We start from the raw sequence: 5,601 nt of genomic DNA, 5'->3' as shown, positions 1-5,601 counted from the left end.
CAGCAACGCCAACCCCCCTGCACCCTGCTCGACCAGAGACCCTCCTCACGAGGGGCCGAGAGCACTTCGCCCGGGGACGACCACCCCCCCAAAGCCGTAGCGGCTGGGGAGGGGACAACACCCAACAGCGGCGAGGCCGGTTTCGGTCCCAAGAGGGCGGATCGGGGGCACGACGTGCCTTCAGCCATCTGGTCGAGGCGGGCACGGAGGGGGTGGGTCGGCGGTGACGGGGAGGGGGCGCAGAGCGGGCGAGGGCCGGGAGCGCGTGGGGGGAGTGGTTCGGGGGAAGGGCGCGCGCCAACGAAGACGCGAACCGGGCCACCGGGTAAACGTGCACGGGATCCCACCGCCACCAGCATGAGAGCGGTCCCGCGACGCCCGGGACGCCGGCCGGCCTCAGCACCCTTGGCGGGCCCCCCCCCCGCGAACCAGGCCCCACCACGGCTGGGACCCAAAAACCCCACGTGACCCCCGCCGCAGGGGCCCAGCAGAACCTCCGTCCATCCGTCTGGTCCATCCCGGAGTCACGACCCAGGGGAAGCAACCCCCAGGCGAGAGCGGCCCGACCCGTGCCCGCACGCCACCCCCGGCGGCAACTCGGGACGGGAGCGGGCGGGAGACAGCCGCTCGCACGGCACGGGGAAGCGGGACGCGCGGGGGCGCCCCACCCCTCGGGAGACACAGCACCGCGAGGGAGTGGCCGCACGCGCACTCGCACGCACGCGGGAGCCCCGCGCGCCGGACGCCGGCCAGGCCCAGCGGGATCCTCCCCCGACTCGGAGGGGGGAGGCGCAGGCCGCGGTAGGCAAAGAGCGGCGCTCGGCCCCGCCGCGGGGCCGGCAGACCCCTCACGGAGAGGGGGCTCTGCCCAACACGCAACGGTAGTCACCCCGCATCGGTGGCCACTACGCGCAGAGGAGGGGCGGCAGCTGGGGGGTTCCGGTACCCCAAGGCACCCTCTCGGATCGCTAGAGAAGGCTTTCTCACCGAGGGCGCATCGCCCCCACCCATTCGTCCCCCGACCGGGCCCCGCTAAACGGCTCTCCAAAGGCCGCCAAGGGCTCGGGGGGCGGGGGTAGGTCTGCGGCAAGGGGCAGGCACAGGGCAATCCTGAGCGCTCACGGCTGGGGCCCAACAAGGAGACCGTCCTTGCCCCGCCACGCACACCATGCTCGCGTCACCGCCCGGAAAGAGCTCCGTGCCTCCGGCGAGGCCACGAGAGGCGGAGACGGACGTGGCATGCTGGGGCGAAGAAACGGCACCCCTCGGCTGGCCAAGCGCCACAGCGCTGGCTCGGCCCGCCGCGATCGCTCACACACCCCGCCACGTCCAGGCCCCCCCAGCACGGCATGCGCCAGGGGGACGACGAGGCGCCCGCATCCCCATGGGGGGGGGGCAGGTGGTCCTCCCTTACCGACTCCACCACCCGCTCCTCGGACTACGCCACCAACAGCGGTGGCCCGAGGGGGTCGCTGGGAACAGGAAACGACGCCACCGCTCGGCCTCGGGCACCTGAGACAACCTGGAGCGCTCCAGGGGCACCACGGAGGGCCAGGCGCAACGCGCTCAGCACGCCCAGGCGGTGAGCAGCGCGGCGTCGGGACGGCCCTCCCCATGGCAGGGAGAGCCGCTCACCACACGAAGCCAAGAAAGGCAAGCGAGAGTGTCCGCTGCGTCAGAGGACCCCGGTCCCACGGACACCGGGAGGCCGAACGTGGGAGGGCGGGGTCGGGCCGGAGTCCACACACCCCCCCCGCGCCCTCCCCGCACCGCCACAGCAGGCGGAGGAGGAGGAGGAGCGCGAAGGGCCCGCGGGCAGAACGAGAAGAGCGGTCCCATTCGCCATGAATGTCCGTCCCTCGTCTGACGCGGCTTAGGCCCGGCCCGGGAGAGCGCGAGATCACCACATCGATCGGCAGAATGTGCCCAGGGAGGTCCCGAGGGGGGGAAAGCCCGGCGAGGACAGCAACCAGAGGGACCTGCTTTCAGCCTCGCCAGCACCCCTCGACCCCAGGGCGAGAGCAGCCGGACAACCCAAGGAAGGAGGACGCCTGACACGTGGCACGGAGCCTTGCGGGACAAGGGTTGTCACGACCGCAGCCAGGTGCCCGCAGTGGGGAGCGCACGGGGTAAAGCACCCACGCCGCCTGCCCACACCGCCCTCGGGTGCTGGAGACCGGAGGCGGCACCACGGCCTGGACCATCTGGAGGCACCCGAGCCGGCGCACAGGCCCACGCGGACGGCTCAAGTAAGCGAGGGCACAGCCGGGCTTGGCACCATGGTCAAGCCCAGAGGTCCCCCCCGCCCCGCACACGCCCAGAGGTCCCCATCTCTAAGGCGACAGTCGCCAAAGCACAGCGTGTCAGCACCTACCTGGCAACAAAAAGTGCTCATTTCAGGTGACAAAATCACCACGCCGACTGCCGGGGCCTAGACACAAGTCACCGGGACCTCCTGGGACCGTAGCCAGGCCACCGGCCCCAAGCACCGTTCCATCAGCCCCGGCCCCTGGAGCCCCCAGGGCCATCTGGTCGACCCCGGGAGCGTGGCGGCAGCCGGGACCGACGGGGGACTCGCGGGAGGTGGGGCGGGGCGGGTAGGCCCTCCCCCAGTCCGCCTGTCGTCCCCACGTCAGGACTTAGAAAAATCACCAAAGTCCTGCGGAGGCACCTGTGGACGCCCTGCTCCCCGGCCCTCAGGACGGCCCCACGCCTGTCCCATGCCGGTCCCATGCCGGTCCCCGACTCCCAGTTGGGACTGGGGGGGGGGAGGGGGCGATACCACGGAGGCGTCCCCGACGGCCGGACCGCAATGGGAATCGCGGCCGGGCCCCTGGGGCGCCATATCCGTGCCTCCCCTCGCGACCCGATCCGGTCCGGTCCGTTCCGGTCCCCTCCGGTCCCCACCTCCGCAGCGGGCCTCGGAAAGCTTGGTAAGAAAATCGGGTCAGACGACCGGAACCCCACGCGTGCCCCGTGGCCGGGCCCGTCACGCCATCCACGGGCTTCCTCTCAAGGCTCGAGCGCGACACGGGAGAAAACCGCGCGACACGGAAGGCCCGACGACCGACCGGAGCCACCGGCCGGATGGCGTCCGGGCGCCGGACACACCCGCTCCCATTCCCCCACGGGCCGAGGAGGGGACACCGGTGGGTGCTGGTCGACCCGTCCGGGCGACCCCCACACCCTTCTCAGGGAGCGAGGCGGTGGCGGCGTCACACCCTCACAAGCCTGGAGGTTCAATCTCCCGCGAGCCGATCGCGCGCCGACACCCCAGAGAGAGCGGGACAATCACGCTAGTGTCACCGGCTTCCTGGAACTCCGGCTTGGGGACCGCAGCCAAATGCCATCCCTTACTGACATCGGCGACGCTCTGGCAGGGTGACGCTATATAAAAGCGGCCGCCAGGTGGCGCCCGACAACCGGCGCAAAGGACACCGAGACAGATCCAGATCGCGGGCCCGTGAAGGCGCACAGCCGGCCGCCCGGCCACCCGATCTTGTCCCGGCCCCACCTCGGAGGGGCGGGCAGAGGGTGTGGGGCGCGCGGACCCGGGGCGTCGGCCTCGGGAGCCCCCGACCAGCGCGGCACGGCTGCAGCACCCCAGGGCAGACCGGGAAAACGTGTCTGGGCCGCTCCAGCCGGAAAGGGAGCCGGCTGGCCACGGGACACGCGCGTACGCATGCGCTCACGCCCACGCACGCACGCCCACGCACGCACGCACGCCCCCGCCGGAAGCGGACGTGGGCGGAAAATTCCCCAAAGGGGCGCGCGTGGGTGGCTCAGTCGCTAAGCGTCTGCCTTCAGCTCGGGTCACGATCCCAGGGTCCTGGTTTCCAGCTCCCCGTCGGGCTCCCTGCTCACCGGGAAGCCTACTTCTCCCTCTCCCGCTCCCCCTGCTTGTGTTCCCTCTCTCGCTGTCTGTCTGTCTGCCTGTCTGCCTGCCTGCCTGTCTGTCTGTCTGTCTGCCTGTCTGCCTGCCTGCCTGTCTGTCTGTCTGTCTGCCTGTCTCTCTCTCTCTCTCTCTCTCTCTCTGTGAAATAAATAAATAAAATCTTAAAAAAATAAAATAAAATTCCCCGCAGACACCGGCAGGCCCCAGAGGCCCGGCCGGCATTACGCGGGCTTCCCACAGCGGCACACGGGCGGTGCCCTGGGCCTCTGGGAGGACTTAAGACAAATTTCGGGGGGCAGGCAGGGAACGGAAAACAGAGACCGTGTGAGTACTCCTAGAACAACAACGGTTGAACCATTTTTCTTCTATCATTTCAAGGGGAGGAAGTCTCTCTCAAGCATACGAAGAAAGCTCAGGAGGGCAGAAAGGGGGTGATTGACACACGCCCCCAGAAAGGTGCACACTGAATCCCTCTCTGCGTGTACCACGATGACATCCAAGGACAACAAACAGGCATGGGGGAACATCCGTGCAAAGGCAGGTGTGGCGATAAGAATATCGGTTTCCCCCGAAACCGCCTGGGTGGCTCAGTCGTTGAGCGTCTGCCTTCGGCTCAGGGCATGATCCGGGCGTTCTGGGATTGAGCCCCGCATCAGGCTCCTCCGATGGCAGCCTGCTTCTTCCTCTCCCACTCCCCCTGCTTGTGTTCCCTCCCTCTCTCACTGGCTGTCTCTCTCTCTCTGTCAAATAAATAAATCAACCAGTATTTAAATATATATATATATAATATTATATATTAATATATTTATATTTAACATTTTTATTAAATACATTTAATATGTTTAAATATATTATATATTTATTTTATTATATATTTATTATATTTTTATTTATATAATATATAAATAATATATTTATTATATATAAATATATATTATATATTTATTAAATATATTTAATATATTTAACATTATATATATATTATACACACACACACACACACACACACACACACACACACACACACATATATCTCGGTTTCAGCATCTGTGACCATAACCCGGAAACACACGGTGGGGGGGGGCGGGGGGGGGAGGAGGAGGCGCGGAATGGGGAGGAAGGGAGTTAAAATAGCCATTCACTAAACAAATCCAGCTCCGGGACATCCGCGCATTCCAACACTAGGACACGGGGGGGGGGGGGGCGGGGGGGGGGTAAGAGAGGAAGGGAGGGTGGGTGGTGCTTGAGAAGAGGTAAATAATTGATGATGAAATGTTCCATGATATTAAGGAGAAAAGAAAAACCAGGCGTAGCACTTCCTCTGGCGTGTAAAGGAAAAAAAGTTTGTTTGTTTTTTTTTTCTTCCTTTTTTCGTCTTTCAAGTACACGTATTTCAGGGCACCTGACTGGCTCTGTCGGAGGAGGACCGGGTGACTCTTGATCCGCAGGGGTCGTGAGTTCCAGCACCACGCTGGATGGGCATAGAGATTACTTAAAATTAGAAAGCTTTAAAAAACAAACACACAAACCACAGACGCGGAGCAGCATTAAGCATCCAAGACATACACCTGTCTTGGGGCGCCTGGGTGGTGCAGTCGGTTGGTTGGGCAGCTGCCTTTGGCTCGGGTCATAGCCCCAAGGTCCTGGAACAGAGCCCCCCATCACGCTCCCTGCTCAGTGGGGAGTCTGCTTCTCTCCCTCCCTCT

This window comes from Ursus americanus, unplaced genomic scaffold (genome assembly GCF_024610735.1).
Source record: "Ursus americanus isolate L20-20 unplaced genomic scaffold, mUrsAme1.1.p SCAF_167, whole genome shotgun sequence".
NCBI lineage: Eukaryota > Metazoa > Chordata > Mammalia > Carnivora > Ursidae > Ursus > Ursus americanus.
Note: the sequence above shows the minus strand (reverse complement) of the source record.